A 14,955-nucleotide genomic window follows, 5' to 3' on the forward strand; every position below is an offset into this window, starting at 1 on the left:
TTTTCTAAGAAGTATTATTGTAATTCTGGATTAATATTACTTTGAATGTAGTTTCAAAATAAAATTACGCAACAGAGCTCATATCAGACAAGGCTCGGGACAAAAAACATGGGTGATATGTAGACTTATAGACTATCACAGAATTTCTTGAAACCGGCCATGTAGCTCATGTTCCACGGAAAACTGAGATACTTCCCAAGATGACCTCGTGTTATCATAGGGAAAGTACCAAACAATATGGTGATTAGTTTCTTCTTACTTCTCTTTGGGTATTTTGAGGAGAATTTTTATGGTGAGTGCAACAAAATAGGTTGTCTCTAAATAAATCCACTCTTATGAGTTACTAGTTTGTTGTTTCTCGTTATGTGCGGTTGGTACTAGTTCCTCTAGAGGTTAATAAGCTTCGTCAAACAACATTATTAAGATTTTGCATATATTTGAATCAACACAGAACAAATCCCTGAAGACATTTGAATTAGTGAACACATGTCAACATGATAGCAGCCCCACACAAGAAGTTGGCATAATAAAAGTACAATACAATACTTCAAGCATAATACATTACTGCATCCCTTTCAATAAAATCAACTTCACCCAAATAAACACTTAACAACAAACCAAGCTATGACATTTTCAAAGATCATTTTTCAAGATGAATGATCTAGAAAATGTGATGAAGTACTAGGAGAGCCTAATTAAAATATGCCATTTCCATGTTGGCATGGATGTCACTTGCAACGATATTGGCATCATGTGCAATACCGGCCAATCCCCTCCTTCCAAATCCGATGCAATAGAGTCCATTTGCACCTTTCCAATGGTTGGGGAAGTCATTTCTGGGTATGCCATCACTATGCTTAGCATACTCATGTCGTTCTACATTTATAAAAATATTTTATAAGATTATTTTTAAAAATGTTATACAATGTTTGGAGAAAATTTCTATACTACTATATATAGTGTACAAGTTTAAAACTTTTGAATCTCACCACAAAAAAGCATTGACGGAGTCCATGGTATGGCTCAAAATGATGGGATTTGCAGCTACCGTACGGGCTACAATTCCAGCAAAGGTACTACTGATTTCTAGAACCATCAATATATGACAATGTAGGTAAAGTTCACTCGTCAGTTGTAATCCATTCATGCATGTAGCTGGTCATGGCACACACACTGGTAGACAGAGTTGGAAGTTCTGGTGGAGTTTCTTTAAGCTGGTTGTAGTGTAAGATACTAATTCTAAGAATCTAAAGCTTTACATACAAAACTGAACGGCTACAACAATGGACTGGATGAAGCTTTACATGCCAAGGTGCAGTGCTTGAAGCAAGCAAGCTTTGTATCCATGAACCAAAATGTGCACGTGTTGTGCACATACCCGTGTACTAGTTTAACTATAAGTTGAAACCGATTGTTCCTTTATGCAAGGAATTTGGTTGACTTTTACAATCATATGATATTCATATTACTATGATGTTATATATAAATAATAATAAATGTCTATATACCTTGAGCCACATATTAGCGGTGCTTTTGTAACCTGTGGCAAACACAATGGCGTAATAGTATCTCTCATTCCCATCCGCAAACTCTACGAGATTTCCTTGAATGCAAGATATTGGACCGAATACCTACCATAAAAAATATTTTTAAATCAGTCTATCACATTCGCCATATGGTATGTATATATTTATATTTATAGGCATGATTTTGCTCTCACCTTGATATCACCATTTTTTATTAGCTCAGTGGTGTCGGTGTCTATGACAGCAGACCGACCAGTTTTTTGCTTTTCGCGTGAGTGGGCTAATATTAGGCCTCACAATTCCTTACTTTGATAAATCACCAAATAATACATATGCGAGGATCATAAGAATAAAGTCTACAAGCTTCAGTGGAAGGTGCCACGTTGAGAGTACCATGCCCACGTGGATCAACTCCTTTGTCATAACATGCAACTTCACAATTACCAATGTAAGAACATCTTTAATGGAATGTCAACCAAGATTTTTCTTAGAAAAACAAAGAAAATAGTAGAAGTGGGATCGTTAAATGTATGTACGTAACGGACTACCGATAATGATGGAAGTGTTAGCTCCGTGCACTACAAGATCATGGGCAATCTCCAAGCCAGAGTTCCCACATCCAACAATAAGCATGCTTTTCCCAACATAATCATTTCCGGACTTGTAACTTGATGAGTGGATTGTTTCACTAGGAAAGCTTTGTAGGCCAACGATCTCTGGAACATATCCCACAACATTTTCACTTGTTGCTAAAACTAAGAACTTGGATGCATACATAATTGGGCCATCCAATTTGTTATGCGTCATCACAACCCAACATTTCCTCACCTCACCATACATGCATGACTCAGCTGATGTGTTAAACTTTGGGGATATATTTAAGTGCTTGACATAATCCTCCATATACCTTTAAAACTGATCTCTGGGAAGGTAGGTAGGCAAATCATTTGGGTATGCCATGTGGGGTAGCTCACAAAACTCTTTGGGGATGTGGAGCTAGAGGCAATCATATCTGTGTTTGTGCCACAATGACACAATACAATCTTCACGCTCAGCGATGGTATATGGTATAGAGAGTTTGCTTAGGCATGCTGTCGTGGCAAGCCTAGATGGACCTGCTCCGACGATGAAAACTTGTACCTTCTCCATGGAAAGACTTGAATATAGGTGTGCAATCAATTTAGTGACACTATTGTGTTGAAGTTGTCCTTGTTGGTACATGTTCGGGTAACACCTATAGCTATAATTTGTTGAGTTTCCCTCTAGCGGAGCATCTGGGGGCCTCTTAACAGCATGGTGATCTGATATGTTCCGTGGCACCCTTCTCACAGTTAAACCATACGCTATTGTTATGCATTTTACCTCGGTCCATAATAATGAACAATGGTTTCTGGTTAATGTGTATGGTCCATGCCAGGGTGAGTTGCGAGATGAGTTTGTCTCCTGGATTTACAATTTGGACATTGATCCGAATGAGATGTGGATGTTAATGGGGGACTTCAACTTCATCCGTTCCATTGATAATAGAAATCTCCCCGGGGGTGATATTAATGATATGTTCATTTTCAATGAAATAATTGGCCATTTGGGATTGTTAGAACTTCCTCTAAAAGGACGTAAATTCACATGGTCTAACATGCAAGACAGGCCACTCCTGGAACAGTTGGACTGGGTTTTTACTTCTACAAGTTGGATTAACATATATCCCATGACCCAACTGACCCCTTTGGCAAACACTGCGTCTGATCATGTTCCTTGTCTGGTGGCCATCAGTACAGCAATTCCCAAAGCACATATCTTCAGGTTTGAAAACTTTTGGATTCATCAGGCAGGCTTTATGGAATGTGTGCAGGAGGTGTGGGCTCGCCCCAGTCGTAAGACCCATATTTCGGCAATAATTGTGGACAAACTGAAAGCTTTGAGGTTTGCTCTCAAGAAATGGCAGAAAGGTTTATCACACATCAAAAGGTTGATTGAGAAGTGTAACTGGGTAATTCTTTGGTTGGACAATCTTGAAGATAAGAGATCTTTATCCAGGCCTGAGTTTAATTTCAGGAAAATAATTAAAATGCACCATGAACACCTGCTTCACATGCAATACTTGTACTGGAGGAAAAGATGTACAATTAGGTATATCAAAGTGGGAGAGGAAAACTCCAAATTCTTTCAGGCCATGGCAACTGAAAGATTTAGAAAAAACTCTGTGGCAAGCTTGTTGCTGTCAGATGGAACAGTAACATCTAACCATGAGGAAATGGCCAGAGAATTCCTAACAACCTTCAAAAGCAGAATGGGGACAGTTAAGTCAATTTATTTGGATGCAACCATATTGTCTCTAATACCCAGGGTCCAGGGTTTGGAGGTGCTCACAAAAGCTTTTGAATTAAAAGAAATTGAGCAGGTTATCAAGGACTTGCCTATTGATAAGGCCCCTGGACCTGATGGCTTTAACGGGCTCTTTTTGAAAAAGTGTTGGCATATAATTTCTGCTGATTTTATACAGCTGGTTACGGAGTTTCATGCTGGAACAGTGCAATTAGAAAATTTGAATGATGCATTCATTACCCTGGTCCCAAAGAAGCAGACACCTAAGGGTGTGGGAGATTTTCGACCAATCTCTCTAACCTCTGTTGGCCTAAAGTTTCTTACAAAGCTTGCTGCTAACAGATTCCAACTGGAGATCACCAAATGTGTGCATAAAAACCAATATGGTTTCATCAAATCAAGAACAATCCAGGATTGTCTTGCTTGGACATTTGAGTATATCCATCAGTGCAATCAGTCTAAAAGGCCCATCCTTTTGCTTAAGTTGAACTTTGAAAAGGCTTTTGACTCTATCCATCATGAGGCAATCATAAAGATCTTAATTGCAAAAGGTTTTGATGAAAGGTGGATTGTTTGGATTAAGCAGTTGCTGTCTTCTGGCACTTCTTCTGTACTACTGAATGGAGTCCCTGGTAATCATTTCAAATGCAAATGTGGAGTCAAGCAAGGGGACCCAATTTCTCCCTTACTATTTGTTATTGCGGCTGATCTTTTACAGACTTTAGTGAACAATCTTCTCCAACAAGGTTTAATAAGCAGGCCCCTGCTTACCCATGATCCAGATTTCCCAGTGGTCCAATATGCAGATGACACACTGCTATTCCTAAATGCTGATCTAAGTCAATTAAGGGCTCTAAAATCAGTTTTGCATTCCTTCTCACAGGCCACTGGACTGCAGATCAATTTCCATAAATCCTCCATGTATCCTATCAATGTAGATGAGCAGGATGCTTCTGACCTGGCTGCCTTTTTTGATTGCAAATTAGGCACTATGCCTTTTACATATCTGGGGCTGCCAGTGGGGACCACCAGGCCTAAAATAGTTGACCTCCTTCCTCTTGTGGATTGTATGGAGAGAAGATTGACAGCAAGTTCATGGTTCTTGCCACAAGGGAGCAGACTGCAATTAGTCAATTCTGTGATCTCTTCCTTGCCTATCTTTTTCCTTTGTAGCTTGTCCATTCCTCAGGGTATTTTAAAACAATTGGAAAGAATCCAAAGGCAGTGTTTATGGAGGAAATATGGTCAGGAAAAGGGTCATTCACTGGCGGCTTGGCAACTTGTTTGTAGACCTAAGTCAAAGGGGGGGCTTGGGATTTTAAACCTTGGACTGCAGAATGGTGCTCTCTTATTGAAACACCTCAGCAAATTTTATAATAAGATGGATGTGCCCTGGGTGCAATTAGTTTGGGATTCTTACTACTTTGAAAGGATTCCACATGATACTGTTCTCTGTGGCTCCTTTTGGTGGAAAGATGTATGCAAGTTGATGGATAATTTCAGAGCCGTTACGTCGGTTGATGTTCATAGTGGAGATACAGTGCAGTTCTGGTCAGACTACTGGAAAATTGGGAACAGTTCGGTTCCTCTGCAAGAGCGATTTCCTAGGCTATTTTCTTTTTGTCTCCACAAAAACCTCTCAGTCAAGGAAGTTTTTCAGGCTAGTTCTTTTCAGGAGCTTTTCTACTTGCCTATGACTGAACAAGCCTTCCAAGAAATGCAACAGCTCTCCTCATTAATGGGGTCTTTCCATTTGGATAGTCAATCTAATGACCACTGGGGATGGAGGCATGGCAAGAAATCAGAGTATACAGCAAAAAAGTTCTATGATTTTGTCTATCAGCCAATGGTCTCAAACCCCATCCTGGGATGGATATGGAAAAGTTGCTGCACTATGTCGATCAAGATGTTTGCTTGGCTTGTCATCAAACACCAAGGACATGATTCAGAGGAGACATTGGAGAATTAATGAAGGGCCTGAATGTGTTCTTTGTCTGACTGGAGCTCTGGAGGACAGAAATCACCTGTTCTTCCAGTGCAATTTTAGTGCTCGAGTCTGGAACTACCTACAAATTGAATGGAAAAATGGTAACGATATGGTGGATATTGCTCATCATGCAAGGAAGGATTTCAACAAACCTTTTTTTGGGGAGGTGGTTTTCTTGGCCTGGTGGAATATTTGGAAGATTAGGAATGATAGAACTTTCAGGAACATTCAACCCTCTTTCAGGGCATGGAGGAATAGCTTCATTCATGATATCACTCTGCTCTCCCACCGAATAAAACGGAAATTTAGAGACGCCCTTCTTAAGTGGATTGATTTTCTTCCTCCTTGAGGAGAGTTCCTGTTTGTCTCCTTTGTTTATTTGTAATTTATAGGTATAGTGCTCCCCTACCCTGTATAGTTTTTCTTCCTCTTTATTTTTCTTTGTTATTTTTTTTCATTCCTCACCTTGAGGAAACCCTGTATGTGTTTGCTTTATTTTTAATAAAATGTTGTGGGGTGTAAGCCCTGCAGTCTTCGTGGTCAAAAAAAAACACCTATAGCTATTTATATATACAAATATCAGTCGTTAGTATATATTACTTTTAGTGGTTTATTTCATTCTTCCTTAGATGACTCTTGTTTCTTGCTTCTTTCACTGGCTTGTCTCTTTCTTTTACCGTTATTTGTCTAGTTGTCACTATGTGAGGCATTGGCATTGTTCTACACATGTGAGCAAACTGCGCCTCTCATGGATAGTGGTATAGTTCCCTAAAATTGATAAATATACATTGTTGTTAATATAAGCATACGTTCAAACATCCGATTAGTAAGTGCTTTCAAACAAAGATTTTTTTATGTTAATAAGATAATTAACCACCGCCTTAAAGTTATTCCATGAATTAATGAGTAGTGTTGAACTGTTGATACATGATATCGAACAATATTTTCCATGTTTTTCTAATTAATTGTCAAGTATTTAATGTGAAGAATAGAAAGCATTGAATCATGAGTAAACAAAAGAACTGGAATTTCACAAAATGGGATGATATATATTGTTTTTATAAATCAATTCATGCACTAGATGTGCCTATGTTGTTATTTCAAATATAAAACTCTTGACTTTATTGGCATGCGTACATGCTACTATATAATTAAAATGGCACTTTTGTTGTATGTTGCTCAATACATTTTTCTAAAAAGTGATCACTTTACGAAGAGATTGTCTTTCTTGCAAGTTAACGTAAACTAAACTTTTGGGCTTCCATGTATAAACAATTTTAGCTTTTTTTGTTGCTATTTGCACGCATGTATTAATTCCTTTATCAACTTATGAAGTACAATTAAGAAACTGAAACCAGGTTGTAGAGTATGAAACTGAAGTAGCAAGATGTAAAGTATGAAACTGAAATAGCAAGATGTAAAGTATGAAGTTGAACCTGTAAATACGGACTATCTAATGAGTACATGGACGGGTGTTTACGCAGCCTATAGTGTGCAAATACTTGTTGGTATGCTAGTTTTAAGGTGTCCTTTTTTGCGAGAAAAACTTCCAATCTATTCATCTTCAATCATGGTAGTACAACGAACACTATAAATAATAAAAATTACATACAGATCCGTAGACCACCTAGCGATACTACAAGCACTGAAGCGAGCCGAAGGCGCACCGCTGTCATCGCCCCTCCCTCGCCAGAGCCGGGCAAACCTTGTTGTAGTAGACAATTGGGAAGTCGTCGTGCTAAGGTCCCAGAAAACCAATGTACCAGAACAGCAACCGCCGCGGATGAAGAGTGTAGATCAAAAGGATCCAACCTGAAAACATACGAACAAAGACGAAAGATGAACAGATCCGAGCAAATCCACCAAAGACATATCTGCCGGAGACACACCTCCACATGCCCACCGATGACGCTAGATGCATCACCAGAATGGGGGCTAGGCAGGAAGACCTTTATTCTATCTTCAGGGAGCCGCCGTCGTCTCGCCTTCCTGAGTAGAACACAAACCCTAACAAAGCTTGAAAAAAGATCTAAAAACGGAGCCCTCCCACCTGCAGGGGCCGAGATCCACTCCGCCTCCATGGCCCTAAGGCCATCGGAGACGGGACGGACCGGCGCCGGCGCCGGAGGGAGGTAGAGAACGCTGGCTTTTTTTAGTGGCGGCGGCTGGCTAGGTCATAGCCACACTATTCATTGGTTAGTTTTAAGATGTCAACTATTACTATTTACTATCAAGACACGTGTATGGTTACCCACAAAATGTGTATATAACAGTAACTAGGTGAGTCGTGCTTGTGTTTGTGTGTGTGCGGCTGCGCACGCGTGTTTGTGTGTAGTAGGGTTTTTTCTATAAAGGGTGGATTTTACTTTCAAGAGATAGGATAGACGAGGAGGGAACCTACCTACACTTTGGATGGCTAGTTAAGTGATTGGCCTTCCATCACAGGAACGAAGATCGGTCTAAACATGTTTTAAGCTTTTTAGGCCTTTGGTGACTTATGTCACTATTGTACTTCTCCTGCCACTATTATTGTAAATATTGTGTACACTTATTTATTTATATAATACATAATAGAACATTTTTTCTACAGTTTATGGTTAAAAAAACATCGGTCTAAACGCATCCAAATGGCTCTTCCATTCTGCTCATATTCCTTTCCTGAACCAACAGGAGCACTGCCTTTTTGTATAGAATAAGAAATAGACGGTTTATTTACAGGGGTGACATGTTTTTGGAGGGAACTTGGCGAAAACCCCTGACACACACTCATTCAAATTAATCAATACCCTTGCTGGCTTGTGGCTTAGGAAAAGCTGCCCTCTCGTTGATATCCTCAAAAGTCAGGGCCGCCACCTTGGTGTGGTTCATGCACGTGCCACAGAAGATGCGACGGTTCCAATCTTTCTAGATGTTCCAAAGGGTATATAGACGCATCCCACTCCGTCGCCTCTTAGATTCTTCAAGTCTGGCACATTGGATCTGACAGCCCGGTTCCACACACAAAAAATTTCGGACCCCTCCCTGTCCCACACTCCACCCCTCCACTCTCTTTTCCTGCTCCTAGACCCCGATGTTGCCATCACACCCACCTCATGCCCCGCCGCCGCTACAACAGATCTTCCTAGACCCACAGAATAGTCCATGTTGGACACCTTCGAGTTACCGCTACAGCCAACGACTGCCGCCGCAACCGGGCCGAACCCGCAGAGCATGCAACCGCCAAAAGTGCCGCACCAACAAGAAGGCCTTAGAATGTCGGGGTATGAACTTTCCTTGATTTGCTAACATGTTGAATGGTTTTTCATGCACAATTCGTCCTCCCATCATTTGGAAGTGCTATATGTATCATCGATTTGCTTTTGGTTGTTGGAAATTGATGAAATTCGAGGCTTAGCGGAAAAAGTAGGCGAATTTGGGAACGGGGCTAGCGTTAGGTACGCGGATAAATGGGCTTGTCTGTTTGGGGTTGGAGATACCCTAACAGGAGGGAAGTCAAGGCGGTGTGACATTGTCTCCATGGATTCACATGCAGATTAGAAACCACTAGTGACAAGAAGATGCTAAATATCAGCTAGTTATGATTTGGTGGAATCATGAGAGGAGGGACGAGAGTCATTGGGTTGGTTAGACGCAGGTGTTGAGGTGGTGGATGATTTACTATGAGCGGCACCTTGAGTTCATGCCAAATCCAGGTTTTCACTAAGTTAAAAATGAGCATGTTACATATAATCCACACGACACCTACCCTTTTTTGTTGCTAATATAAATACAATAGTTTAGTTAATAAGAATTTATAGAATGGAATGATTCATTATACTTGTCTGCACAAACCTGATACATTTTGTTGTCACTTTTTATTGGAGAAAGCATATCTCACTTTCGGGCTCTAGAGATACATCGTTGATGATCTTGTGATTGTGTTGCAATGGCATAGGATTCAATACCGATTACCCTTTTATATAGAGGTGCATTCTTCATCGATAAGTTTACAATCTTAAATACAATAAAATACCATACCATACTATCTGATCTCGCTACCAAACTAGGTGTATCTTCTAGGTATGAATACGATAGGAATATGAAGTATTGTACACCATTAACTCCTCCAAGTACATACCTTACTATGACTATGTGCCAGGCCGAGAGATCCTATACACGCATAGGTTCGTAAGGTATGTTCATGCCCATATGGCACTTCTAGCAAAAAAATACCTACATTCAAATGAATATCAAATTTGTACAATACAAATACAGGACATGATGATGTATATGTGTGGGTAAGAGACTATGGTTACTACCCGCATTATGGGCCTAAACACTGGTACATGACTCCCGCGTATTTTAAATCTCATTTGGTATCATGGGTGTGTTCCTTATATCACCCAGATTACCTCGTACTACCACATATAGCCATTAATACATGATCAGTGTAAATTATGAATCTATAGCTGGCACCCACAATGGCACTATATTGAGCTCATCTAGGCAAAAAAATCTGAAATCAATCTCGCCTAGGAAAATGCCTTCCGCGGGATTCTCAATGAGGTCCTTCACTATAGCAGCCTCAGATATATTCTTTTGAAACCGGCCATCCCAGATTTCTTTTGAAACCGGCCATGTAGTTCATGTTCTACGGAAAAGTAACATGCCTCTCAAGACGACCTCATGTTATCATAGAGAAAGTACCAAACAATATGGTGATTGGTTTCTTCTTACTTCTCCTTGGGTATTTTGAAGAGAATTTTTGTGGCAAATACAACAAAATAGTTTATCTCTAAATAAATCCACTCTTATGACTCATGAGTTTGTTGTTTCTCGTTACATGCGGTTGGTACTAGTTCCTGTAGAGGTTAATAAGGTTGCTCAAACAACATTATAAAGATTTGTATATATTTCAACACAAAACAAATATCTGAAGACATTTGAATTATTGAACACATGTCAACATGATAGAACCCCCACACAAAAAGTTGGCATAATAAAAGTAAAATACAATACTTCAAGTACAATACATTATTGCATCCCTTTCAGTAAAATCAACTTCACAAAAATAAACACTTAACAGCAAACCAAGCTATGACATTTTCGGAGATCATTTTTTAGGATGAATGATCTAGAAAATGTGATGAAGTACTAGGAGAGTCTAATTAAAATATGTCATTTCTATATTGATATGGATGTCACTTGCAACAATATTGGCATCATGTGCAATACCAGCCAATCCCCTCCTTGCAAATCCGACATTGTAGAGTCCATTTGCACCTTTCCAGTGGTTGGGGAAGTCTTTTTTGGGTATGCCATCACTATTTAGCATACTCATGTCGTTCTGCATTTATTAAAATATTTTTATAAGAATATTTCAAAAAATATGATACAATGTTTGGAGAAAATTTCTATACTACTATATATAGTGTATGAGTTTTAAGTTTTTGAATCTCAACACCAAAAAGCAGTGTGTCATTCATAAAGTCCATGGTAAGGCTCAAAATGTTGGGATTTGAAGCTACAGTACGGGATACAATATAGCGAAGATACTACTGATTTCTAGAACCATCGCTATATTTTTAGTGTAGATAAAGTTCACTTGTCAGCTATAATAAATATATGCATGCTGGTCATGGCACACGTATTGGTAGCTGGATCGTGAGAATTTGTAGTGTGCATACTAATCGTGTCAACGAGAATTGAAAGTTCTGGTGAAGTTTATTTAAGCTAGTTGTAGTATAAGATACTAATTCTAAGCATGTAAAGCTTTACATCCAAAACCGAACGGCTACAACAATTGACTCGATGAAGCTTTCCATGCCAAGGTGCAGTGCTTGAAGCAAGCAAGCTTTGTATCCGTGAATTGAGATTTGACGTGTTGTGCACATACCTGCGTACTAGTATGACTATAAGTTGAAACTGATTGTCCTTTTAAGCTAGAAATTTTATTTGACTTATTTACCATCATACGTTATTCATATTACTATGATGTTATATATAAATAATAATAATAATAATGGTGTTCTTTGAGATAAATTGAAATGAATGTCTATATACCTTGAGCCACATATTAGCGGTGCTTTTGTAACCTGTGGCAAACACAATAGCGTCATCGTACCTCTCATTCCCATCTGCAAACTCTATGAGATTTCCTCGAATGCATGATATTGGACCGAATACCTGCCACACAAAATATTTTTAAATTAGTCTGTTAGATTCCCCATATAGTATGTATATATTTATACTTATAAGCATGATTTTCCTCTCACCTTGATATCACCTTTTTTATTAGCTTAGTGGTGCCAGTGTCTATGACAGCAGACCGGCCAGTTTTTGCTTTTAGGGTGAGTGGACCAATATTAGGCCTCACAATTCCATACTTTGATAAATCACCTAATAAGATATATGCGAGGATAATAAGAATAAGATCTACAAGCTTCAGTGGAAGGTGCCACGTTGAGAGTACCATGCCCAGGTGGATCAACTCCTTTGTCATAACATGCAACTTCACAATTACCCATGTAAGTACTTGTTAGTACAACTTCAACCATGATTTTTCTGAGAAACTAAGAAAACAATAGAAGTGGGATCGTGAAATCTACGTACCAGACTACGGATTATGATGGAAGTGTTAGCTCCATGCACTGCAAGATCATGGGCAATCTCAAAGCCAGAGTTCCCACATCCAACAACAAGCACGCTTTTCCCAACATAATCATTTCCGGACTTGTAACTTGATGAGTGGATTGTTTCACCAGGAAAGCTTTGTAGGCCAACGATCTCTGGAACATATCCCATACTATTTTCATCTGTTGCTACAACCAAGAACTTGGATGCATACATAGTTGGGCCATCCACCTTGTTATGTGTCATGACAACCCAACATTTCCTCACCTCGTCATACATGCATGACTTAACTAAAGTGTTAAGCTTTGGGGATATATTGAAGTGCTTGACATAATCCTCCATATACCTTAAAAATTGATCTTTGGGAAGGTAGGTCTGCCAATCAGTTGGGTATGCCATGTGGCTCACAAAACTCTTTGGCGATGTGGAGCTTGAGGCGATCATATGTGTATTTCTGCCATAACGACATAATACAATCTTCACGCTCAGCGATCACTACTAGGAAAAGGCCTACTAATGGCGCACCAGTTTTGCCTACTAATGGCGCACTACTGGTGCGCCATTAGTATCACGCCACTAGTATTTTTTACTAATGACGCAACACTGGTGCGCAGCGCACCAGTAGTGCGCCATTAGTATGCCTAGAGGTGCGCCATTACTATCTGACTTAGTAATGGCGCACCACATAGAAGTGTGCCATTAGTAATAATTTTTTTTCAATTTTTTTAAAGAAAATACAAACTTTTTTATTTATTTCTTAATCTCGGGTCACTATGGCTTAATCTCAGGTCAAATCGCACTCTGTGATCAAACTTTCCGGAAGGTCACCCATCCTCACACTAATCCAGCCCAAGCACGCTTAACTTCATAGTTCTATTCAACCCCAGCACCACCTCACTTCACAGGCACTTGTTGATATATCTATCATATCAATCCTATTAAACCTTGCTGATGTCTAGGACTTTGTTCATGTTCATGAGTATGATGAAATTTTGAAAAAAATATTTCAAACTTCCCGATCATATTACGTATCATATTTTGAAAAATAATTCAAAAAAAAATTTCAAAACCAATTTTTTTTCTGTTACTAGTGGCGCACCTAGCATACGGTGCGCCGCTAGTAAGTTTGAAATTTTTTGAATTTTTTTGCCTCCGGATCTTAAAAGCCCCGTAATTTTTTTTCTGTTAGGTTTTTGGGGATTTTGAAAATGTTTAACGTCAGATGTAACTTTTCGAGTAGATGATTTTTCATATAGAAAACTTTTTAATACGAATTCGTATGCAAAAGTTATGCCCATTTTACAAATTTCAGAGAGATTTTGCAAATAAAGTCAAAATTCATATTTGTAAATTTTCCCAACAACTAGACACATGGGAAACTTATTTTCTTTTATTTTTTTGACATTTCCATCATTTTCTTTAATTTTTTTTTAAACTGAAATTGAAAATAATTTACTAGTGGCGCACCGTGGATGTGGTGCGCCATTACTAGTTTAACTAGTAATGGCGCACTATCCACTAGTGCGCCATTACTAGTTTTGAAAAAAAATGAAAAAATAATTTGTTACTAATGGCGCACCGTGGATGTGGTGCGCCATTAGTATTTGGACAATAATGGCGCACCAACACATGGTGCGCCATTAGTATATACTAATGGCGCACCACATGTCTGGTGCGCCATTAGTGTCATTTCCATCTATAGCCCTTTTCCTAGTAGTGGATGATATATGGTATAGAGAGTTTGCTTAGGCATGCTGCTGTGGCAAGCCCAGAAGGACCCGCTCCGACGATGAAAACTTGGACCTTCTCCATGGAAAGACTTGAATATAGGTGTGCAATCAATTTAGTGACACTATTGTATTAAAGTTGTCCTTGTTGATATGTGTTTGGGTAACACCTATAGCTATTTATATATACTAATATCAACCGTTACTCATATTACTTTTAGTGGCTTGTTTCTTTCTTCCTAAGATGGCTTCTTTCACTTGCTTTTCTCTTTCTTTTATAGTTATTGGTCTAGTTGTCTCTATGTGAGGCATTGACATTGTTTTGCACATGTTAGCAAACTGCACCTCTCACAGACAATAGTATAGTTTTGTAAAATTGAAAATTATATGTTGTTGTTGTTGATATAAGCATACATTCAAACATCTGATTAGTAAGTGCTTTCAAACAAAGATTTTTATGTTAATAAGATAATTATCCATCACCTTAAAGTTATTCCATCAATTAATGAAAAGTGCTAGTACATGATATCGAACAATATTTTCCATGTTTTCTAATTAATTGTCAAGCGTTTGATGTGAAGAATAGTGAAAGCATTGAAGCGTAAGTAAACAAAATAACTAAAATTTTTGAAAGGGGTGATATATAATGTTTTTAAAATATAAAATTATTGACTTTATTGGCATATATACATGCTACTGTATAATTAAGTTTCAAGTGAGATGCTTCTTTTTGTATCTTGCACTTTGGAATAGCTAAGTCGACTGATAAAAGAAATAC

At 38.7% G+C, this 14,955-nt stretch overlaps 2 pseudogenes; both read right to left on the minus strand.

Moving 5' to 3' along the window:
* Positions 1 to 691: 691 nt before the first annotated feature.
* LOC125518766 lies at positions 692 to 2,675 on the minus strand (annotated as a pseudogene).
* An 8,306-nt stretch (positions 2,676 to 10,981) lies between these two features.
* On the minus strand, positions 10,982 to 14,262 carry LOC125525880 (annotated as a pseudogene).
* Between the last annotated feature and the right edge of the window lie 693 nt (positions 14,263 to 14,955).

Source organism: Triticum urartu, chromosome 7 (assembly GCF_003073215.2).
Source record: "Triticum urartu cultivar G1812 chromosome 7, Tu2.1, whole genome shotgun sequence".
Classification (NCBI taxonomy): Eukaryota; Viridiplantae; Streptophyta; class Magnoliopsida; order Poales; family Poaceae; genus Triticum; species Triticum urartu.